This window comes from Lissotriton helveticus, chromosome 9, assembly GCF_964261635.1.
Source record: "Lissotriton helveticus chromosome 9, aLisHel1.1, whole genome shotgun sequence".
In the NCBI taxonomy this organism is placed as follows: Eukaryota; Metazoa; Chordata; class Amphibia; order Caudata; family Salamandridae; genus Lissotriton; species Lissotriton helveticus.
The window spans coordinates 969,056,940-969,082,934 of NC_136070.1; positions in this window are offsets into that span (position 1 = coordinate 969,056,940).

The window sequence follows — 25,995 nt, forward strand, 5'->3', positions numbered from 1 at the left end:
ACCCCCCTAGGGATACTCCTTCGGCCCAATTGTGGCTGGGAGGTTTTTTGGATACTTTTGGTTTGGTGGACTGTTGGAGACTTATGCACCCCACTCAACTTCAATATACTTTCCATTCTGGGGCCCATGGGAGTTTGTCTAGACTGGATTACTTCCTCATGCCAGCTGCACAGTCATCGGCTGTCCGGGAGATTAGACACCTCCCCCGGGGCATCTCGGACCATTCTCCGCTCTGGCTTTGTTTTGATGTGGGGGTGGAGGCGGCGGGCCGGGTGGCTCCTATCAACCCTTGGTACCTGACCTCCCCTGAGACCCGTAGTCACTTGATTAAGTCCCTGGACAACTACTTTTTAGAAACCGAGGGGTCTGTCTCCTCTGCGGTGTCCCTATGGGAGGCTTTTAAGACAGTAATTCGTGGGCAGGCCCTGTCTCTCATTGCTGAAACCAAAAAGGCGAGGAATCGGGAGGTGGTGGACCTTGAGATGGAAATACTTGAGAAGGAGGCTGACCTGGAATCGAGTGTTACTCGTGACAAACTCCATGCCCTGGGTCTGAAGCAATTTGCCTATAAGTCTCTGGTCACAGATGCGGCCAAAATGATGTTTAGAGAGCAACAGGGTCGTCTGTATGATGTGGGGGATAAAGCGGGTAAATTGCTTGCCTGGTTGGACAAGAAGGAGAGGGCAAATCGAGTAGTGCCTGTGATTCAGACTTTGAATGGTGTGAAAGTGACGGACCCGGTTGAAATAGTGGAATGTTTTGCGGACTATTTTCGTGCGGTTTACTCCCCAGTGTCGGAAAGGGATGCAGACGACTCTCGCCTCTTGCTGCGCGACATAGCTTTGCCCTGCCTCTCTGATCTGGAGCGGGACTCTATGGAGGGCCCGTTCTCTACGGACGAAATAGCGACTGCAATTCGCTCTCTCCGTTCGGTTAAGGCTCTGGGCCCGAATGGTTTGCCAATTGAATTATACAAACTGCGTCCTGATAAGATTGCGCCCTATCTTCGAACAATGTTTTCGGAGTCTCGTGAGCGGGGTGCTCTCCCTTATGACCAGCGCCTGGCTACGATTGTGGTAATTCCTAAAGATGGTAAGCCCCGGGATCTTTGTTCGTCATATAGACCCATCTCCCTGTTAAATGTTGAGCCTAAGGTTCTTGCCAAGATCTTGGCTACTCGCCTCCTAACGGCCATTAGTGACTTGATTCATCCGGACCAATCCGGATTTATCCCGCACCGTAACACAGCTCTTAATCTGCGCCGCCTTCATGGGGCTATCGCGAGGGCGGGGCTTCTGACGGAGCCGGCCATTTTGGCTTCGTTGGATGCCTCGATGGCCTTCGACACGATAGAGTGGCCCTACCTTTGGGCGGCTCTTGAGAAGTTTGGTTTTGGCCCGGGGTTTATCGGATGGGTGAAGCTGCTGTATACCGACCCCCTGGCACAGGTCGTGGTTAACGGTCGAGTTTCGGTTCCCTTTTCCCTCGGTAGGGGGACCAGACAGGGGTGCCCCTTGTCTCCACTGCTTTTTGCTCTTGCGTTAGAGCCGCTGGCTGCGTGGCTTCGCTGGGAGCCTTCTCTCAAGTGTATACGTTGGTCCCCAGATTTTGAGGATCGTGTCTCGCTTTACGCGGACGACATTCTTCTTTATCTTACTTCCCCGCGTAAATCTTTAAATGTCTTATTTGACGTTCTCACTTCGTTTGGCAAAAATTCTGGTTTGATTATAAACTGGGCTAAATCCTGTGTCTATGTTATTTCGGGTGATTTGCCCCCGTTGCCGAATAGATTTCCCATCCAGGTTGTTCAGTCCGGTTTCAAATATCTGGGGGTTTTTATTACTCTGGATTCGTCGCTCCGATTTGAACGTAATCTCCTTCCCCCGCTTCATAGACTTAGGTTGGACGTGGCTCGCTGGCGTAAATTACCCTTGTCGCCGCTGGGCAGAGCCGCCCTTTTCAAGATGATGTCCTTGCCGCGTTTCCTTTACGCACTCCAGAATTCCTATGATGATATCCCTGCTACTTATTTCCGAGAGATCGAGAGTCTACAGAGGCAACTGATTTGGGACGGGCGTCCACGTATTGCCCTTGCGAAGCTCACCATCCCTTGGTATGACGGGGGCATAGCGCTTCCTGATATCAGGAGATATTATTGGGCTACCCAACTGTCTGCCATTAACCACTCAATGTATTCCCCGGGTCCGGATCCGGCCTTTGAAATGGACAGACTCCAACTGCCGGGTGGGGATTTTAATAGGGCGCTTTATTCTAGGTCGGCTGGGCGCCATCTTACGGGACCGACCAGGATTGCGGTTAGTGTATGGCGCGCTGCGAATGTGAGCTTGGGGTGGGATGAACGAGTGACGCTGGCGACTCCGCTTTATGCATCTGAGCGTCTGGGATGTCTCTGGACGACGAAGGGGTTTGACCGCTGGGACATGATTGGAATCTGTAGAGTGGGTGACGTGTGTGCGAATGGAGCGGTGAAGTCCTTCGAGGCCCTTCGGAATGACTATGACCTGAGTGATAGAGAATTTTTTAGATATTTACAGGTCCGTCACGCCCTCACTTCTGTACTGACTTCCGGTACCGCCATCCCCGAGTCCTCCCCCCTCGAAGATCGTATCCTGGATGGTCATCTCCCTGATAGCACTATCTCCTTGATTTATAAGAAGCTGATTCACAATCGCGCTGACTTGCTTGTTCGACTTAGGGAGGCATGGGTCGGCAACGGGCTGGAATTGGATGACGAGGATTGGCAGTCGGCACTATCTTCTCCGAAAGAGGTCGCCATTCCTGCCCGTCTCCGTCTGGTCCAGCTCAAGATCCTCCACCGGGTGTATGTTACTGGTCCTCGTTTGGTTGCGATGGGTTTTTCCCCGGATGGCCTATGCAAGCGTGGGTTTGGGTTGAGTGCTACGTTTCTTCACATTGTTTGGGAGTGTCCGAGGGTGGCTGCCTATTGGACTGAGGTGCTTGCGGTGATGGCTGATGTGACTGGAATTGCCCTGGTGCCGGAGGCTCGGAGATGCTAGTTGAATGTGTGGGAACCTACCGACTATTCGGTGGCCCAGACCAGATGGGCGACCCTGGGGTATATGGTTGCGAAGCGGGACATAGCGCAACTTTGGGGCTCACACAGGCCCCCCACTGTCTCTGTGTGGGAAGAAAACATGGACTGGTCTATGTTCCGCGAAAAGACTGTTTACACAGCCAGAGGCAGACCTAGGGCATGGACGAAGATCTGGTGTCAGTGGAACGCCTATCGCGGAGATATTTGTGCTCCTCCACTGGTGGAAGCCCCTGATGTTACCTTATCTCCCTAGGCTGGCATTCCTGAATTTCGTATACTGTCCTTTGATTTGATTGACCTCCCCGCTGTCCCCCCACCTTGCCTTATCCTACTGACTGTGATTTCGTATTCCTGATTAGTGGGTTTCCCCCCCCTTCAGGGCTGACTCTGTTTACTACGCACTCGCCTTTTTTGATGTTTGTTGTTTTTGGTGTGTTTAAAAATGAAAATTGCCTTATCTTGTTTATATTGTGGGCGACATCTTGTATCCGGTTTGTGCCTGACCGCCGGAGTGGCGAACATTGGTTTTATCACATTGTGAGTCGATCTTAGCGGCCAGCCCGTGCGGTTGTAGGCCCATTTCTGTAACCATGATTTTGTTGCTCAATAAAAGTTTTTAACCAAAAAAAAAAAAATAAAATAGTAATCCACAAAAAGACAAAGAAAATAAGTCCAAAAAGCCCCCCCAAAATGCAAAAAAATATAAACAAACCAATCAAAATCCCTCGAAGCAATCAAATGTCTGTAGGTTCCATAAAAAGACCTGAAAAAGTGTTTTAAAAAAGAACCACTCTAGGAAATCCCCCCTAAAGAGGAAATCTAAGTAAAAACCGTTGGTATATAATAAACCAAAACTGATTTCCTTGAAAAAAAAGTGAACTCCGAATTCCCATAGAAATTGTTTGTAGACTAAAACTTGTAAAAGAAACATTAAAGGCCCACCCACACAATACATTGCAGTCCCACATATACCCATACATAACATTTAGGGCCATATTCTGAGTTTGACGGTGGATGAGTAGGACCGTTCCGCTCCCGCATCGCCAAACCCATGTTTGAAGCACATGTCAGATAAGAGTTTTCTCTTTCTGATGGGCTGTTCTTTGGCGTTACCAGTGCGGTACATGCATGCATACATTGGACTGCTGCAGTCCAGGCCATGCAAGTACTGGTCTACATGCACATGTGAGGCACATCATGTGCCTCCACATGGCATGAGGCACCAGGGGGGCCTGTAGGGCCCGCTTTGTTTCCTCACCTGCACACTTTTCATGGTGGTTTCACCGCTGTGAAAAGTGTGGCGTGAGGAAACTTGTAATATGCTTGACAGGGCCGCAGCGGACCCAGCAAGCATATTGCGGTCTCAATACCACTGCGCCACCACCAGGGATCTTTCATCCCTGGCAGTTATGGTGGTCCCAGGGCGGCCTGACTGCTCTGGTCGTAATAGGGCAGTCATAAGACTGCCACTGCCATGCCCCTGCGAACCTGGCGGTCCATGGCACCCCTTAATCATGAAAACATGCATAATATCACATAATTTAACATAAAACATTCATACATTAATATGACAATTTCTATAAAATGCAAGATGAAAATATAGTGCAAAACACTACCAAAACACACAACACTATACCCAACTTTTAAACCTGCATCATAAATACCCCCTACCCTCAAAACCCTTTGAAAATCCTTATAAAAGTGCCTACTTGTGCGGATGGACAACAGCACCTAACAGCTACTTGGTTCTTGGAAAAATTACCCAAACATCAATAGACTACAAAAAAGAAGGTAGCTGTAAAAAATGGTTGCCAAATACAACTAAAAAAAGACTATCTCCCAATAGAAATGAATGGGAAATATAGTAAAAATGTTTAATAAGTCTTTGTTGACAAAATTGTAAAGTATAAATTAAATAACAGTATAAAAGATATGCAATTATTTAATATATACTAATTAAGAAAATGTTAAAATAATGTTAAAAAATGTATTTAAAAGAAGTCAATGAAATCAATGAAAAATAACATTTGAAAGTGTACATTATGCAAATATGTAGATCTGATTCACCTCTGTTTTTTGCAATACAAAATAAACAAAGATATCATATTTACATCATTTTATAATTGCTTTTATTTTAACCTAAAAATATATTTGTTAAAATGTAAAATTGTACAATACATTAAATATGTGTGACATCTTTTTATTATACTAAATTTGGAGAAAATCATTGACACTAAAAGGGTAGCATTTAATATACCCACTCTAATCGGGGCTATTTAGACTGATTCAACCATCGAGTGGCTGCGGTAGGGAGACGGTGGCAGTGTCTCCCAGACCCGCTGTTCGCCTGATGTGTAAGTGAGACGCTAGACTGTCTGTGTATCCTGATTGGGAGGGCTGCGAGGAGCTAGGAAACATTTTCTATTACCTTGGCATTTTTAAAACATTTTTACGATTGATTTTGGAATCGTTCAGATTAGGATTGATTTATAATCCTTATTTTTAACCTGCATCTAATTTGTATATAAAATTCCTACCACTCTCCCCCGCATTGCCTAGGCTCGATATTACAGCCTGCCCGCCCCGGTCCGACTCGGCAATTATAGCCGTAGAGCGGAGGGCGGACAGGTAAGAGCCAGGCATACTAAAAGCTACACTTCCGCTAGTGCGGAGGTCAGCGCTCTAGGCGTCACCGTCATCGGGGCTATTTAGCCACGCCCTATTGTCAAGCGCGCAGCAGTTGCGCGCAGAGGGCGCCTTCGAGCGCGCCTAAGAAGCGCCGAAGAAAAGCCCGTCTGCGCCCGTCCGCGACAGAACGGGACATAGGGACATGGCGCTAACATCTGATGCCCCTGACACTCAGGTAAAATCGGTTATCTCTTACACTAAAGATAAACTTCTAAGCTTAGCCTCGATCACCACTGCTAAATGTTTATCCGATTCCTGGCCGAATTGTGAGGGTCCATTTTCCTGCATAAACTGCCGATATCAAGCTACTTATATCAGCCCAATAACAGATTGCTTACGTGATACCGCCACTATAGATCCAATTGGCCATCCTTATCAGCGACCTTCTCTGCCTAACGGAGTGCATACATCTAACGTTAATTCTGCCACTGATAACACTCATCTGGAACTTAAGTGTTTTTTATTAAATGTTCGCTCCCTACCTAAGCATTACCTACATTTATGGGATCTAATAAATACAGATAAGCCAGATATCTGTTTTCTTACTGAGACCTGGCTAAAACCTCACACCATCCCTGCAATCATGCTAGGAGTTCCTGTTGGATATAAGATTCTGCACTTAGACCGAATATCCAAAGTTGGAGGTGGAGTGGCTGTGGTCTATAAAGAAAGCTTAAAAGTATCAATATTTGACCAACAGTGCTCGGCCCAGATGGAGATAATGATTTTTAGATTCTCCCTTTCCCCGAAATCACAATGGAAAGGAGCACTGGTATATCGCCCCCCCGGCCCATGCTCTGATTTTTCCTTAACACTTATGGAGTCACTAGCTCCATACCTAAAAGCCCATGATGATTTTATTCTCCTCGGAGATTTCAATATTCATGCAGATCTCCCACATCACCCCGATAGTAAATCTCTATTGGGTGATCTCTCTAGCTTGGGACTTCGAGTGCAGAATAAGGGCCCAACTCACCTGGGTGGCCATACACTTGATTTAATCTTGACTAACTGTCCGAAAATAAAATGCCTCCCCACCACTATTATTAATTGGTCAGATCATTACATGATAAATTTTAACTTACTTGGCTCCCATCCACCCCTACAAAAAAAACGTCTCCCTGCGATTTGGAAACGGAAGTGGCACAAAATAACCCTAGAAAAACTAGAAAAAGTATGGATAGAACCCGTGCTTTTAACTGAAGATAATATCGAACAAGGGCTTGCCAAATTTCAGAAAGCACTTTTGGAAGCTATTGACTTATTGGCTCCACTAGAACTACAGAAGCAGGGACCGAAAACCAAGCAAGAAGCATGGTATACGGAAGAGTTAAGAGTTGAGAAGCAAAAATGTAGAAGCTTGGAAAAAAAATGGAGGAAAAGACATACCCCCATTAGTAAAATGCTTTATCTAGAGGCACAATCCAATTACTTCAAAAATATAAAAAAAGCAAGGAAATATAATTTGGAGAAACAAATAACGGAGGCCGGAAACTCCACAAGAGAACTTTATAAAATCTTGCAAACATTCGTCAAGCCCATAGCTTGCGAAAGCTCGGACGACTTTAGCCAAACCTTGTGTGATGATGTCTCTATATTCTTTGAAAACAAGATTAACTCCATCTATGACAAAATCACCAAGGTAATAAATAATGGAGAAATATTGTGCCTTCCTAGCCCTAAGCTAGACAAAACGGACGGCAGTAGGATCACCTTGACCACAATTCCAGAAATCAGTTTAACAGAAGTCACCACCCTACTCAATTCAATAAAAACTGGCTCTCCAACAGATATGATACCTGCTAAATGTTGATCTCCCTAGGAAGCTTATTAGCTCCGAGCTTTACGTCATTAATTAATCTCTCCCTCAAGGAGGGAAATATCCCTAATGATTGGAAAAAAGCGGTTGTAAACCCGGTTCGGGAGAATACCTCCTTACCATGGTCAAATCTTAACAATCTCCGCCCAATATCCCTCCTGCCCCACCTGAGTAAGATGACTGAGAGACATGTCAACCTTCACCTGTCGAAATTCATCGAGGCAGCGGACGGTCTGGACACCTCACAATCTGGGTTCAGACCAAACCATAGCACAGAATCAGCTCTCCTCTCTGTGACCAATACCATCAGGATGGCACAAGATGGGGGAGGCTCAATGATTCTGGTGCTATTGGATCTGTCCACTGCCTTCGACACGGTGTCTCATGACATCCTCATCAGTCGTCTAAAAAAGGTGGGAGTGGGTGGAGTGGCCCTATCATGGCTGCAAAGTTTTATCTCAGGCCGCTCACAATGTGTTCGCCTGGGCTCCCACAGTTCCATCTATAGGGAGCTCACAAAGGGGGTTCCACAGGGCTCATGCCTGAGCCCTACACTTTTTAATGTATATGTGGCCCCCCTGGCGAATATCGTGAGAGAATATGGGTTCACACCTATATCCTACGCTGATGATACTCAGCTTCTATTTCCCTTCCAGAATATGACATCTGAGGTGAAAGACTAATTTGCTGCTGGAATGAGAGCCATTGCCGGATGGATGACCTCCAATTGCCTACAGTGTAATGTTGGCAAGACGGAGGTCATGCTCTTCGGTAATGCTCCACTTCTTTGGTCCCCTGAGTGGTGGCCGCCCAAACTAGGCACGGCTCCATGCCCTAAAGAAAACGTAAAAAACGTGGGCGTTAAATTGGACCAATCCCTAGTACTTAAAGATCATGTCATACAGGTTACAGGAACCTGTATGAGGGTGATTGGCCTACTTAGAAGAGTCTTCCCCTACTTAGCAGACCATCATAGACGAACACTAGTACAAACCCTGGTAATCAGCAGGTTAGATTACTGCAATGGGCTACTTATATCAGCCAACGAGGAACAACTAGGGAGGTTACAAGTGGCACAAAATACGGCCGCTAGATTGATCCTAAATGTTCCAGCCAGGACTCCCTCCCGTCCCCTACTAAACAAACTCCATTGGCTCCCCATTCGCCTGAGAGTGAAATTCAAGATTTGTTGTACCATCCACAAATGCTTGTTCGGCACTGGACCCAGATATCTTGTAGAAGTTTTTAAGCCTTACCAACTAGGTCGTTCTCTACGATCAAAACACCAGGCTCTACTCTCGATCCCCAGAGTTAGGAAAGAGAGACAAGGAGGTAGAGCCTTATCTTACAAAGGCCCTACTATCTGGAATTCCTTGCCACTCACTCTCAGACTTAATTCCAATCTACCTGCATTTAGGAAATGTTTAAAGAAATACTTATTTTCCACTCTTTAGCTCCCATATGCCAATCAATTACTTTTCACATTTTACTGTCTCGGCTTGGCTATCAGAAAGAACAAAGCGCGGAGATATCTCTCCGGAGATTGAATTCCTGCGCTATAAAAGAACCTAAAATAAATAAATAAATAACCTAAACCACCTTGGGGAAGGTGTAGGACACTAAAGGGTTGATGTTTACTATTCCCACTCCAATCTAAACCAACTTGGGGAGCATGTTGGATACTAAAGGGGTGACATTTGCTTTTCCCACTCCTATATGAACAAACTTGGGGAAGGTGTCGGACAATAAAGGGGTGACATTTACTATTCTCACTATTCCCACTCCAATATAAACCAACTTGGGGAAGGTGTTGGACACTAAATGGTTAACATTTACTATTCCCACTCCAATGTAAACCAGCTTAACTAAGGCGTAAATGGTTACCATTCCCACTCTGATCTAAACTTGAGGAAGGTGCTGGACACTAAAGGGGTGACATTTGGAAAGTAAATGGGTAATATTTACTATTCCCATTCCAACCTAAACCAACGTGAGGAAGGTGTTGAATACTAAAGGGGTGACATTTACTATCCCCTACTCCAACCTAAACCAACTTGGGGAAGGTATTAAACACTAAAAGGGTGATATTTACGATTCCCACTCAAATGAGAACCAACTTGAGGAAGGTGATGGACACTAAAGGGGGGACATTTACTATTCACACTCCAATTTAAATCAACTTGGGGAAGGTGTTGGACACTAAAGAAGGTGACATTTACGATCCCACTCCAATGAAAACCAGCTTGAGGAAGGTGTTGGACACTAAAGGGAAGATATTTACTATTTCCACTCCAATCTAAATCAACTTGGGGAAGGTGTTGGCCACTAATGTGGTGGCATTTACTATTCTCACTCTAATCTATACTAATTTGAGGGAAGGGTTTTTGGTCACTAAAGGCTTTAAATATTATATATTCAGTTTAAAATAAATCTTTTTTACCTAGAATATTATCAATCTAAATTGTAAAAATACACAATTATCACTTCACATTCTCACACTTTAGTGAATTACAAATTAACTAAAATATTATATTAACACATACTAATTTAAACTACTAACCTTTCTATTAAAAATATAATTTAAAAACTAAATATATCAATTGTGTTTAAAATTAAAATCTTACAATATTTTGATAAATATTTCCTACCATTTGTAAAATTTAAAAAATACAATTACATAGAATTCAATTAACAAACTTATTAATAAAAATATTTCTTATATTTATACATTGCAAACATTTTCTAAGAACATTTGATAAGTTGTCAATTTTTTACAATTATACTATTTTCATACAAATAATGTAATATGTTTAATTTTAACATCAAAAATTCGAATATACTACTTTGTAAAAATTGTAAACAATTAATTTAATAGTGTAAAATATTGAATTTGTTTATTTGAAAGAAATCCCATAAAAATATATCTTATTTAACATGAAATGTAGAAATATTAAGAAATATATTATAATAAAATATATTTTTAAATTCAATACAATTACTTTACATATCTTTCAAATTATCAACTTAAAATGTAAATCCCATATTTTTTTTATCTCCCAACCTTTATCCCCTACTAACCCAACATCCTTCTACTAAAAGAAAATGTCAATAATTAATTAAAAACATTAATACACTTTAATATAAAAATGTAAATAATGTAATGGATAAAAAAATATAACAAAATAAAAAATTATAAACACATACAATCAAAAAAATAATGCTGATGCCTCAGTCAGGAAAACACTGCAAAGTCTGCAGTGTTTAGACCGCAGTATTACGAGTGGACCAACAGGCTGACGGTCCAAAATCAGCAGTCCTGTGGCAAAAGCATTCCTTGGCCACTGAGTAGAGCCACAGCAGTGCCTTCTACACATCCGTGCACTATGTGCTATGCACCATGTTGTGCATGGCACACACTGCACGCACAACAGTGTATGGAGGGGGGGACAGCATATGCACCTTTGCACTACCTCCACAGGCCAAAATTGCATAGGGGCCTTGTTCGGGGCCCCTTCCTTCCCTTACCAGCATGAAAATTCTGTTGAAAAGGGAACTTGTAATTCCCATGGTGGTGTCTGCCTTGGCACCGCCTCCATTCAGTGCTGCCTTTGCCTCCGCTGCACCGTCGGGACCTAAGATCCAGTCGGTGTCTGCGGTACTGTAGCTGGCTGGTGGTGGTCCAACGCCAAACTTGCAATTGAGTTATTGGACCATCTAGGTTGCGGCAGTCGGACTGACCCCACAGGTCAGTCTTAGGACCACTGCACTCGTAATCAGCCCCTAAAAAAGATATTTTTACTTTTCGATAATCCTGTACTCAATATATTTGAAGTCATGATATTCTTGACACAATATATCTGTAGCGCAATATTTTTTATCCAGTAATTTGTCCAAACAACGCATGTGAGGTTGGCGTGAGGGAAATGAGGGGAATCAGCCTTCCACCAGCCATGCATACCTACCAAAGGGTACAACCAGGAGGAGAGAGGATCTTGCAGGTACTACACCTTCAATAACTACATGACGTGTGAGATAAGGCCAGACAATGATAAAGTGTCTTGCAAATGCAGGCTCGCAGGGCAAAGAGGTGTGTACTCAATTGTGTGGCTGCCAGTGCTTAATTTGTAAAATATTTAGTGCCAGAGCCCTTGTTGGAATGCCACTGCAGTCTGCACCACCTATTGCCCCTGATTGTGCTGCCAGTGACAGTAAAAATATAACACCTAATCATTACTCTCCTACAAGTGTGACAATTCAGAATATTTCAGGCCACACAATGCTATATTAACAATGAGAGGCTGGTATTAATCATTTTCAATGTATGTTGACTTAATAAACACTGTTGTTGTGCTCCTTTAAAAATTAAACAGACAGCGCCACTTTCTGGTGGACTGCCACTGGTGCCGGTGCTGGCAATTAAGTGCTGGTGCCGAGCACCGGAAACCACTGCTCAAATTATGCACTGGCTAATCTGCAGCATTAAGAGAATATAAAAAACAAATGAGTGAAAGACAAGTAGCATTTTGTAACATGTTACACTAGTTACCCCAGAATCAGCTTGCCCAAATAAGGGCAATTCAATAACACGCGATTGCCATATTAAAAACACATTTGATGCCTGTCATGCCTTTCCCTGCTTGGGGCACTGAACATAGCAGCAACATATCTTAATCACCTGTCATCTTCCTCTAATTCCCGACCTTCACAGAAAGTTTCTCCAGTGAGGTCACATAGCAGATCTGTATATAGGGGCACATTTACAAGTCACACAATGCAGAGAAGCAATTTGGGGAACGTTACGCTGCTTTCTGCCATAGAGTAAGAGTATTCATCATTTACTTTTCTTGTTTCAAACAACTTGATAAATGCATGTTTCATTTAGCAGACAATTCGTCTGATTGTATTTTTTGTTTCTGGTGGCACATTTACTTATTGTAGGATGGAATAGGTATTATAGCAATGAGACAACATGTAAAAACATTTTTTTCAATACGTGAAAACATATTGAGAATTTAATTGGTGTATGCCACACTTATTTAAACAGGTCAATTAAATTAGTTTTTATAACCTAGAAATAGTTGGATATTGGTTGCTCAAATATGACAGCTATATTGGCATCAATGGGACGATGTTGGTGTTAATTGAATGGCTGTTCTTTAATATCATTTGGTAAGGATTGACATCCTCAGAATGAACAGGCATGTGGATGAGCCTTCTATGTGCAATGTTGTCGAAAAGGCCGCACACTAAGGTAATTCCACATACTTTTGCAGGTGAACATGCCAATGCACCACTGCTTCTATGTAGATATCGAAATCAACACTTTTCCAGTCCTGCTGTGTGCAATATTGTAGGCTAGTTTGGCTTGTAGCAGATTGTTGCAAAGGTGTCATAAGTTATCTCTTTAAAGGACAGCCTGAATCACCTATCAAAACCAGCTTTGGAAACATGATTACAATCAAATAGACAAATACAGGTAAGGAAGTTACTGAATAATCATAAACCATAAAAAGATTTACAAATTAAAAGATTAAAATGCAATACATACAAGATTCACAATAAAAAGTTAAAGTCTCTACGTAAATGTTACTCATAATGCAGTCAGTCAGTCAAATTTACTTTATTCGGTTACTGTGCAAACCATAAAAGCATACTAACAGACAAGTAATGTCACCAAATATAAAACCATGGCATATGATAAATACTCAGATATGTACATATAAAAACAGTAAAAACAATTTGTGATGATTACATCTAAATACAGCTATAGGATGCATACATAGTTTTATGATGTTACTCGTAATGCATTCTGATCGCAATGGAGCCTCTTATGTAATTAGCAACTGCAATACAGATTTCAGCCATAGCCAAAGACCATCAATATACAAGCAAGGGTGAGTATTCCTTAGTAATGGGAGCAGAAATCTAGTTCTTGTAGATTTATACAATGTGCAAAATAATATAAAGTAATTTGAACTGAGGCATTATTACAGGGGCAGGGCATAAGCTTGTTTGACCACCCTCCTTGGTGAGAAAATGCCAGCAAAAAGTACACTGCGCATTAACGGAACCTGGTTAGATAACATCTAAACTGAGACTTAATAGAAAAAGATAAAATTGTTCAGGGGCAGGAAGCAAAAGTGGGTCTCCCTTATCATCATGTTGGCAACTAATAAGCCTATTGCCCCTGGAACAGAATGCTTCCTTAATAATACCTTTGGCATTCAGGGGAATTCCTTCAGGGGTTTCAAAAAAGAATTCCAGCCCAATATCATGGTATTTCCTCCTTAAATATTGAAACCATGGAATCTTTAAAACATTGTCTGATTTCAAACAGTCTTTGATAACACCACGTGAAAACGTTAAATCCTCAGAAGTCCATATCTTGGCCCATAGGAGCAAAGGTGCACTGCCTATACGATCTTCTATAAATTCTAGGCCAAGTTCAGTTTGACAGAATAGGGTAGGAGTGCTTTTTGGGAGCATCAGTAATCTTTTCATAAATGTATTTTCGATTACTACAAGCGGTTGCCTTTAAGCGTAGCTCCAAACCCCAGCTCCATACGTGGTAATAGAGAGACATTTGGCTCTATAAAGGGTTATTAGCTCCTTCACAGGCTTATGCCCCAATTTACAAGCAAGCTGGAACAGTGCATGAATCGCCCTAATTTTCTGCTACACTCTTAAGGTAAAAAGTGGTTCCCATCTCAACTGGCTGCTAAAAAGATTGCCCAAGTATGAGAAATTACTGATCTTTCCCTGCACAACAAGAGTTTGGGGTTTAATGGTTTTAGGCCCACATACCATTGTATATGATTTGATAAAATAACTTTCAAATCAAGCGAGGTCATAAAATCGGTAAAAGCATCAAGAGATTTCTGTAAACTCATAGCTGTCCTTGCTAATAAAACTGTGTCATCTGCATAAGATAAAAGCAAGACAGGTTTATTGCCAATTTTGGGAAACTCAAGTTCCTTACTTAATAAAAAGGCCTCCAACTCATTTGTTTAAATTAAAAACAGGAAGTGGTCTAGGATGCATCCTTGTCTGACTCCCTCCATAGAAATAAATGGGTGTGTAGCCGCAGTGAAGCCTGCTGAGTAGGGTTACTAACCCTTTTTCCACACACATGCCTTCCAACATAGCCCGTAATTTACCTCAATTGACAGTCAAAAGCACTAGATAGGTCCATGAAGGTCAGATAGATAGAGCCCTTCATGTACCTTTACGTGCTTATTAATGATTAGAGATAAATTAAGACATATCGGGCCAGATGTAGGTAAGCTATTACCGGTCGGTAACGGCCGTAATAGGCTTTCCAGATGTAGGAGGCTAAAAAAGAAGGATTCGGTAATTTACCGAATTGGAAATTTAAGGAATCGGTAAATTACCGAATTCTTCAATACCGATTCGGTAAATTACCGAATCCTGATATGTAGGGAGCACTGAAATGAGTGATTTTCCCATTTTCGAATTCGTTATTTATTTAATAATGAAAACCTTTGAAAAAGCATTTTTTTTGCTTTTCCAACAGTGCCATGTTGCAGACAGGGCATGTATGTCTGGAACATGTCCACCCATACACAATTGAGGGGAGCAACAGGGTGTCAAAGTGACACCCTGCCACCCTTCAATGTTTCCCCCAATTACCGAATCGGTATTTACCGATTTGGTAATTGACATTCATTCCTATGGGCCTCCAGGTAAATCGGTAAATACTGATTCGGTAATTACCGAAACTTACCGATTCGGTAATTTTTAAAGAAAAAATCCCTACATTCCATTTGCCTGTTGTTAAATACCGAATCGGTATGATTCGGTATTTAAGAATCGGTAATCTGGGATTACTTACATCTGGCCCTAAAACATTGTTCAGCTGTACCCTCTCCTAAAGCCATATTGAGCATTGGACATAATCCCATTTTATAATGCCCAATCTTCCAAGCATGCAAAGAGGACCCTGCCAAAAATCTTAGCCATGGCATCTATCAATTAAATGGGCCTATAGCAAGCCGGGTCACATCTTGCACCTTTTTTCAAGATTGGGACCACTATTGCTTCCTTCATTGATGAGGGCAATGGGCCATTAATGTCTGCTTTGAAGATATTCATAAGCAAAGGTGCCCAAAGCTGAAGAATATTTTTAAAAAGGTCAAGGGGCACCCCATCTGTCTATTATCTTATAAATATTTATAATAGTATTTTCCTAGAATTTTACCGGGTTCAGGCTACATCCTTTGTTAGGGTTAAAATGGATTTGCTGATTATCACCACACCCTCTATTTGGTTGCAGATCAAAAGAAGCAATGAGAGGGTAGTGATCACTTGCACAATGTGGTTTGACCTTAAAATTCTGGACCAAAGTGGTGACGTGCTTTGACATTAACATAAAATCAATCGAGCTGGGCCTACCACCATCAGTGAAAATTGGATGTTCCAAAGAAGGCTTGCAACCATAGTTATTTTAAAAAAACTTAGATCATTGGCCATAAGAATAGAATTTAGTGCATTGCCCTGGGGAGAGTGAGTAAAGTGAGTCAGGGGCTACCCTTCAATGTTTTCCAACCCACACACACACTGAGAACTAAAATTACAAATTATACAATTAAAATCCCCAACTCATAAAAGACATAGCGGTTGCCATTTCATGGTTGCTTTCATAATTCCCACTTGCAGGGACTCTATTACTTGACAATTCCCTTTGTCAAAAATGTTATGGTACCAATTTACCAATAATACTTTAACCTTGGCCAGACCCGAGATGGTTATTGGTTGGAACCAAGGAGATACACCTATACATTTGAATACTAACGGTCCATGTTTAACCGTAATGAGCACCATAATACCACCCTTGGCTCTCCCTGATGAGGATTGAGTTGCGAGAACACGGAAAGAGCGGATGGCATCAATAATAATATCATCTACAGACCAGGTTTCTTGTAAACATAAAAGGTCAAAGCCTTTAATGAAACCCACCCCGTCCTCATTCCTCAATTTAGAGCGAATGCCTGCTATATTCCATGATAGTGTTTTAAAGTTTTCCGTGGCAACTGCCTGCTGAGCAGGGCCCTGGTTTCAGCTATCAGGCACCTCAAATATGTTATCAACTGGAGTAACCTCTTCTACAGATACATTTACCCCCTCACATGTCATACCCCGGAGATTTTTACCTAAGTTGGCCAGGCTTCCCTTATCGTCTGGTTGACAGGGTAAATCCTGCAGTCATTCAATATCTGTTAGACCAGAAAACACTTCAATTCGATTTGACAGGGTGATAGGCTGGGAGTTGCTAAAATGTCCTTGTTTGGGTTGATTTTGCTTTTCTCTGAGGTATAAGCCCGTATTAGAAGAATAAAAGAACCCTAGGGGATATGTCCTTATGGGACCGTTCTCACCCAACACATCCTTAATGCGCTGCAACACAAAGAATGTAAATCTTGGGTCCCTGAAGGTGAGGACCACACAAACACCCCCTCCCACACACAGATTTCGGTGTGTGGACTAACCGGCCCACACGTCGTGCCATAATGATGTTATCGAGCAACTTAGTTTGGCAATTTCTTTTGCTAGAGCACCAATGGGCAGATTTATTTATCAGGCTTTGGCAGTCTTCCTGTGACCCTGATGGCAGTGGGGGGACTCCAGCTAATACCAGGGTATAGGGGGTGCAGTCAGGCAGAAGATTTAATAAATCCTGCAAAGCTTCCCTGCCCCTGTCAGTAGATGAGAGTGGTGGACAAATGGTGTATGCATTGTACAATCTCCAATTGGTCCGCCTGGTCTGACCAGAAGTGCCACCCCCTTGGCATGCCTCCCGTGTTCTCCTAGATGGAACTGTTACCAGGGATCCTGATTAATCAGAAAAGTAGACTTATTTTGGCCGGCTACATTTGAAGTGGGGGTGTGTGTGATAGTCGAGGGGGCACTTCTCTCAGCGGGGTGGCATCATGGTTATCATTGTGTGTAGCTGCTTCCCTTACCTGGCTGTGTGATGTTTCATTTTTAGAGTTTCTCACCAATAAACAGAACTGATCTTCAATATGAGCCAGACGTTCAAACATAGGGTTCAAGGCCTCTTCTATCATTTGATTTACTTTGCTAAGGAAGGAAGTATTCAGTGTTTCTAGAGAGGCCCCCCTCCCCAAACCACCTCTTGCCCTGTTGGCACTCCCCTTTAAAGGCTCCTTCCTGTTTTTTAAGCACAGGGCACTGACCCTTTGACTTGGTATCTATCTCCACCCCTTCTACCCTTTTCCTTTCCCTCCTATAGCCTGTCAGCGTCTGGGCTCCCCCATAGGAGTCAGCGAGTTTGAATCAACATTTTTACATCAGTTATCTTTAAGGATAATGTTCGCTTCTGGCAAAAGTGGTAATGGGGGCCTGAACTCAGTGTCACTGATAAAAATGTCCGAAGAGGCCAGAGGAGAAACTGATGGAATAGGGGCAAGTGAAAGTCTTCACTCCGTCATTTCAATTTCCTTGTTAATTACCCCGACAGCCTTCTGCAGTAAACCATCCAGCGAGACACTAGCTGGGGTTGCAACTGCTGCGAGTTTCCATATTCCTATGATTAGTATCTCACATACGAACAATACCTAAAGGAATCAAAAATTTCACCTAAATTAATCATGGCAAAGGGAACCCAGAACAAAGCTTCGCCTCTTTTTAAATCTTCAGTGATTAGTGGCAGAAATGTAAGAACAGGATGCAGGCATGACAGCTAAGAGAGTTGGCCCAGCCCAGCCTCGACCGGCCATGGATGGGCACAGACCGGCTCACTCTTGGCCTGGTCTTCGCCAGGGACGTGCCCGGGCACGTCCCACACACGTCCCGCACTACGGGAGCCCAGTAGGCTTTTAACATGTGCCTCCTGGTGGCTGGTGCAGACTGGACTCAGTGGCTACCTCTGCCGCTGAGATGGCTGGGGATTGCTGTCTGCCCCCTCACAGCAACAACTGCAATGGCTCCTGCACTATGGGGCCCAGTGGGTTTTTAACAAGCACCTCAGGGCGTGGAAGGGACTCACGGATTTCTGTGGCTTCCTCTGCCTCGGATTTGGCTGGGGCTTGTGATCCACCCCTCTCAGCAACAACAGCAACGGCTCCATTGCAGTTCAGGTAACCCGGCCCTTTAGGCTCCACTTTGAAGATGCCATGCTGTCCCTGTCAAAGTGAAGTCTTTGAAGCAGGACCTTTGACTCCTTGGCTCGAAGAAGCTTAATTTTAGTCACTTTAAAACATACTGATGTAAAATATATTTTATATTTTTTTACAAGAATATTTATTTTTCGGTGAAATATATTCAGAATCAATGGCCCAATTAAGAGTTTGGTGGATAGAGTATGCCATTGCAAATCCAACGCAGTACCTAGTCTGACAAACCCTAGATCTGCTTGCCTCATTTACAGATGGGCAGACCTTAAGTTTTCTGTCCATAAAAAACTTCCTCCAACGGCCCGATAGAGTATTGGCCATCAGAGAAAGACATTACACCACCCACCCTGTTTAAGGTGGAAAGTGTAATGTCTTTTTACACCTGATAGTGAAGAACAGAAAATGTCATAATGAGCGAATTGCCCTGGAAGAAAATCCCCAGGGTGCTGGCATCATTTGTTTTTTATTTTTCTGAAAAACAAATTCCAGCTAAGGGAACAAAAGAATGTAAATAGAGCAGTCAAAGGATGTCAAAACCAATGGCTGACTCCCCCAACCATTTTATACATTGAAAGGAACCGCTGCAGCAGCGGTTGTACTGGGGTGATCGCTGGGCTAGCAGTCATCTCTAAATTTGACAGACAGTAGTCCAAGTCCATCAGGATGACAGAGGCAATATCTGCACCCAGGTTTACACCCAGTCTTATTTGCATTAGTCATGTCGAGTGCAGTCTGCCTAAAACTGTAATATTTCCACACATGAGCCACCCTATAACTAGGCACCTAGAGTTCAAAGTTCTGCATTACTAGGGGGTCTAGTATGATGTCAGGCAGATTGCCACCGCCCGCATGGCGGTGGCGGTGGCGGTCCGCCCGACATCATTCCCCGCCTGCCTCCCATTTCCCTCCACCATATTATGATGGCGGGGGTACCGCGGCGGACAGGAAGACCGTCTGCCGCTTTTCCGCCCAGTCGACGAGTTGACCAGGCGGAAAAGGGTTGAACATGGTGGCGGTGTCTGCTAGACACCACCATCGATATTACAATGTCAGCGGGAAGCAGCCTTTCCCTGGCGGCATTGCCGCCACGGAAAGGCATGCAGATCCCTCAGTTGTGGGCCCGCTGCGGGCCCCCAGGATGTAGGGGGGTGGCACATGGGGGTACCTATGGTACTCCCTGCATTTGCATGGACGACGTGGTGTAGTGTAATTCCTATATTCCCAATAGGTTCTGTGCATTGGAGTAATATGCACTATAGATTTGACATAGGACTGAGGTCAGTATGTCTCTATCGAGTATACTAAACTTAATTGTGAGTGCCAGCTAGCTCAGAGGTCACTAGAAACTTTCTCGAATAAACAAGAAGAGATTAGTTTCTGACAACCGCATAAACATGACAACTTTGTTTCCCAAGAATAAAACGTATCTTCAGAGTCGTGGAAACAATAGATAACTATTTTACCCACTCAATTGTGCATGCTTCGTTTCTACAGAGTTGCAGAGAAAATAGAGACATGGGCGTATCAATAAAAGGGGGTTATTGAACAGTCTTCTTTCTAATGCAAGAGAGGTGAACTGCTACAATCGTTAGACAGAATGCAAAGTATAATGCGTACAACGTAAACAGTAATATAAAATAATACTGTAATAGCATTGTCTGGTGCTATGACATATAAAAATACATACATAAATAACACAGGCTAAAATACTCAACTGGTGCTTCTAAAATACGCCTACCCCAATGTACCTAACCTAGGTCTAGTACGTGGGAAGAAGTAAGTATGGTCTTTAGCATAGGTTTAGTTTTTGCCAAGAATTGCCAATGGTTTCTCTAGGTTCTAATCAGCTCCATATCGTAGATTGAGAGAGGTTGGTATCTCTTTCACTGACTCGATTTCCCAACACCCCGCAAGGGGAGTCTGAAACACTGTAGCTGAATTCTCGGAAGAGGATGACAGCTTCTCATCAGTGTGTCAGCTGGAGAGTTGGCTTCCTTCGGCACTTGCTGTAGCGAGCTGGGTCGTGCAAGCAGGTAATCGAACTGCATCGAACCACACCGTGCTTTGCTATAGCAAGTGAAGGTATATTTATACCTTGAAGGTGTTTAGGAATGCCAGCTTTGAGTAAAGTGGGGCATATGAACGTCATGGATGAACCCCTAAGGAATAGTTGTTCATGCATAATAATGAGTTTCTTGGAGAAATCAATATCCAGGCTTCAGCTTAAGAGTCTATTTTTCCAAGAAATCGTTGTGACATAGATGAATGGATGGAGGTAGCCATGCCTGTAATTGGGTAGCATGGGCTATGCCTAAATAAGGACTGGATTTCTATGCCTATATAAGGGCAATGTGATTTGTACCTATAGAAGGGCATGAAGCAGGGAAAATGCATACAGAATCTAAATCGCCACACAACAGTAGCAGGCACCGAGTGGTGCCTGCCACGTTGTGTATGCAAATGCACAAGTGCCTTTTTTGGATTGCGGTGCGTGCTGCTGACAGCACCGCCTGCCGCAATGCAAAAAATGCGGAATGCGCCCGCCAGTGTGGCGGGCGCATCCTAATTGCACATGCGGGACCGCCGCACACATAGCGGGCGGTCCCATTTCCCGGGGCTTTGTCCGCCCGCCATTGTAATAGACCCCTAGGTGTCGTAAGTCTGGGTGTAATAATTTTCCATGTGCAATAAAAATACACCTAGTTCCACTTGTAGTTGGCCACATTGGTATTACTGCGAAAAACATTTTACGTGTGTGGTTTTAGGCCATCTGACTCCAGGCACCGCAAACAAGCATCTCCACTTCCTGTAATGACACCTTTGCAAAGCCAGGTTTGGGCATACACTTGTGTATTAGCATAGATGTTTTAAGGGATAGGTGTGGTACAGCAGCCATAGCGGCTGATTTCGGAGTTCGGGGCTCACAATTCAATCCCCGGCACCGGTGGCAGCTCAACACTCTTTGACTCTGGGCAATAGCTCACTTAATCTCCCCGAAGGTCCCTGGTGCCTTGAGACCCCTAGGGGTGATTAGTTTGCACTGTACAAATACCGGATACATACAGGCATTGGCAATTGCCTAGGGCTCCACCTTCCAAGGGCCCCAGGGAGAAAGTAAACCTTCTCTCTAGCTCACTTCTTTGTATTTCTCTAACTTATCTTAACCTTTAACATATCATTTTTAATATTGTTAGGCAACATAGGCCTTGAATCAGCAAACAATGGGTAATAAAAATCAAAGTTGTTCCACATAGGGCTTTCAATTTTTTTGCATGGGTTCCCTTAAATCCTTAAAGATGACACTGTTATTAGACATCCCTTTTAAGGGCAGCCACGTGGTCCACATAAACCTTTTGTAAAAGAGATCACTAACACGCACTTGGATAGCTGATGAATATTTACAGGCTGGCATCCAAGTGCCGTGCTCTGCTAAAGGACTTTGCTCAGCATTGCATTACACCATGCAATGCGATTATTCTGCAAAACACAGAAGAGGTGCACTCACAATTTTAATTCTCAGTTCTAATCGGGTTCATAATTTCCTTTTGTTGTAGAAGTGAGAGCCAAAGAAAAAAAGGGAAATGGTTCACCTACGTCTTTGACCACCTTCTCTAAGACAAGTATACTCAGACCCTGAATCCATGCAATCTCTGACTGACTATGGAAGGGGTCATTCTTGACCTCGTTTATACGGTGTGTGGAGGAAATACTATATACTGACTTTACCATCGGTTGCCACTTGCACTCTAGTGTTTTTCTTCTGCCCTCGTCTAGAATGGACATGTTTCTTAGCCTTGCCAGCACCAGCATACAATTGAGACCCATGGGGTAACCTACATTCTCATCGGGCATTAATCTCAAGGTACAGAGGAGTCCACGACTCTGCAGCCCCTAGAATGATTGTTCTGTTAGACATGACATAAATACAGGGAGATAAAATAATTTGTAGGTAGCTCTCAAGCATCATCAATGTGACATTTTTAGGTTTTGCCTTAGCCATGCGTACAAAGTACGCATGCGCTAGCAAAACCTCTTGATTCCTATCTGGGGTGATGACCCGCCTCTGCCTATCATTGGCTAGCTCCATAAATGGAGGCTAGCCATTGGGAGGCAGAGGCTGTCAATCGCGCTTTCTCTCGAAAACGCGATTCGGGGGCGTTTCTGGTGCTTTTTTTAAGCCCCGCCCCTTTGTCCCGGGCCGCGCTGCGATTGGCTGCCGGCCCGGGACACCCCCGTGACGTCATTCCCGGGCCGCGCTGTGATTGGCTGCCGGCCCGGGACACCCCCGTGACGTCAGTCAATCACAGCGCGGCCCGGGACCTGACTTGTTTTTCTCTTGCAAGTAGGTCTTTTATTATTTCCCCACAAAAACGAGGCCAGTCCCCATCCCGGAGTTTCTACATTCTTGGGTTATAGGCTTCATATCTTTGCAGATAGAGTGCAGCTGTTTTACAGAATTACCCAAAGTTCTTACAGTCAGTCTGTCCCAGACATTGGACGAGAACCCCCGGGTCACTTTTCCACGTGCAATGTATCGTTTGCTACCTCTTGTATTTTGTTTGCCTCTGATACATGCACAATTGTCACTATTGCCTTGTGTAAAGTAACGTTTGCTTTTGTAACATGCTCACTTGTAATTTTCTCCTTATGTATCATTTCGGTTCCTATTGTGAAGCGCTCTAACACCTTCGGGTATATAAAAACGCATAAAATAAATAAAAAAAAATAAATAGCCCGTCCCGCAGCCAAGGGCAGACCCACCGGAGGCGCGGCCGTCCACCCTCGAGCTGCAGTGCCCACGACTGCCAGCAGGTGTCGCTGTGCTGTGCTAACCTGAATAACGGGGCCGTGAGTGAGGCGCCATGGGATGTGCCCGTGTGTCGCTGGCTGAGAGGAGGAGGGTGCTCACACGCGCACTCATACACGCCGCAGGCTCAGCAGAGCTCCGGGAGCAGCGCGGCTCAGAGCGCAACAGGCGGGGGCAGAGCTCGGCGGAGGCCCGGAGAGGACCTCGGAAGAGAGCCCGGCTCGGTCACTGGTTGCGGGAGCAGCTGTTGAAGTTTGGGCAGAAGCATCAGCGCAGACACAGGATGCAGCATGAGGAGCTGCGCGCCTCCCTGCTCCGACCACGCTATGGCTGTAAGTAAAGCAGATAGTAGGCTGGCACCCCCCCCCCCCGCCCTCCCCAAAAAAAACAACAACAAAAACAGTATTTATATATCTGCATTCATTATCTAGGAGAACCTGTGGTTTTAGTTTGTGTACCGGGGGTGTTTCGTGTTTTTCCGCACCGCTCAATGTATGAAAGTGTTTTTAAATGAGTTGTGGCCCCTCCTGTGCGCCTTCAAGGTGCGTCTCGTGAAGCCGCAGGCAGGTGGGTCTGTAGATTGGCTCTGCAGGCGCGTGGATCCCTCTCCGCGGAGGATCAGCCGGGATCCTTCACGGTGTGTGCTGGCGCGGGGGCGAGGGAGCCGTGCAGGAGGGTTGACCCCCTCCCCCCCCTCCCAGGTCCGTGGGTGGTGGCTCCGCTCACCTGACCCGAGCATCCGGTGTGTGATCTCCCAGGGCGCCTGCGGCAAGTCACACGTGGGATCCCCCCGAAGATCTGCGCGGCGGGGCTCCCTCTCAGGCTCCTGTGAACTCAGCAGCTAAACCTGCTGGAAGAGGTGCTGATCATCAGTGGTAGAACACACATGAACATGTTGGTCCAGGCTGCACGCCCTGGTAGCAACGCACGTGACACTTTAAGACCGTGCAGACCACACAGCGGCCTCTCTGCACCTTGCAGCAAGAAAGCTGGGGCTGTCCTACTTGTTTTGAGTGAGTTTGTCGCTGTGGGCGATGGTTTTACATGTTCCACTGTGTCTCCGAGACAGGAAGCACATGCGCGCGGAGTGAAAGGATGGGGCTACTAAGTACCTATAATGCCTGCTGTGCCCCCGCACCCCCTGCGGAAGAGCCCCCAGAGCTGCTTCGTGTCACCCGCCCGCCCCCAGGCAGCCCTGGTTTCCGGTGATTCACGGCTCCGTCTGCCAGAGACACGTCCTGGCGGCCAGGTCTGTCGCCGGAGGTCACAGCAGAATAATGCCAGCTGCTGGACTAATGCAGCGCGCTTAAAGGCCCTCGCCGCCTTTTTAAAATAACGAGCCACGTTTAACATAATTACCCATGCCTTTAACTAGGGGAGGCAGTGCCTTGTGTGAAGGCAGACATGCCGTGTGTGTGGGAATGTAAAAGCGACTCAGTATTTTCATCATGACAGATAGAGTTCGTAGCCTGTGACCTCGGATGCCAACTTAGTCACGTTTTTGTATTTTCTCTTGCCCTGCGTGTGCTCTTTCTGTCTTCCCGGTCCTCCACGCAGTGTTGTTTCAAACAACCCGTGACAGGGTGTGACAAGACAAACAAAGGCACCGCCCCCTTGCACCCACCCCCCCCCCCCACCCCCGTCACCTCCACAGCCAGCCTGCTCTCCCTCTGCGAGGTGATTTAAGAGTGCCCGCCAACGCACAACAGTGCATCTTGAAATACTGCCAGGGACAGCAATGTAAGGTGTTTTTTCATTCAAGCTATAACCTTTCTGATAAAACCATAACGCATATGGTTAGCCGCTTTCTAAAACCTGCTCCAGTCATCCCTGTCAGTGAGTTAGAGTTTAGCAATTTGGCTTCCTATCCTACATCGGGCCCTATGTCTTTTATTTATGTTATAAAAATGAACACATAAATAAAAGGCACTATCATTTACAATGCCAATAGTTCAATCTCTCGTAAATGCAAAACCTATTGCATTGCAAATGCTTGTTTTAAAGGTTGTTAATTAACTCAAAAGTTTTCCAGTTGTTCTAATGAGCTGCTGAAAGCATCATAGACATCCACATTGAAATGTATCCAATAACAGCTGTGTCAATTAGTAGATATATGGAATTATTAATCAAGCATTTCATATTGGTGGAGCAAATGTATGAGTGTACATGATTTTCAGGGGAAGAATTTGCTGTGGAGGCAGAATGGCTAAGATGGATAAAAAATACACAGATAACAGCAGCTTACACCAAATATTGTACTATGAATCACAATAGAAGGGAATGAACATAGAGGCTGGGAAATCTGCAGAACCTACTTGGCCAACATCATATTTATTATCACTTTAACAACAAATTAATAAATTGAAGTTTCATGCATTCGTAGTTCAACATTTCATCAGCAACACTGGCATTTTGGTGAGCATAACAAATTGAAGAAGTAAGCGTCTAACCA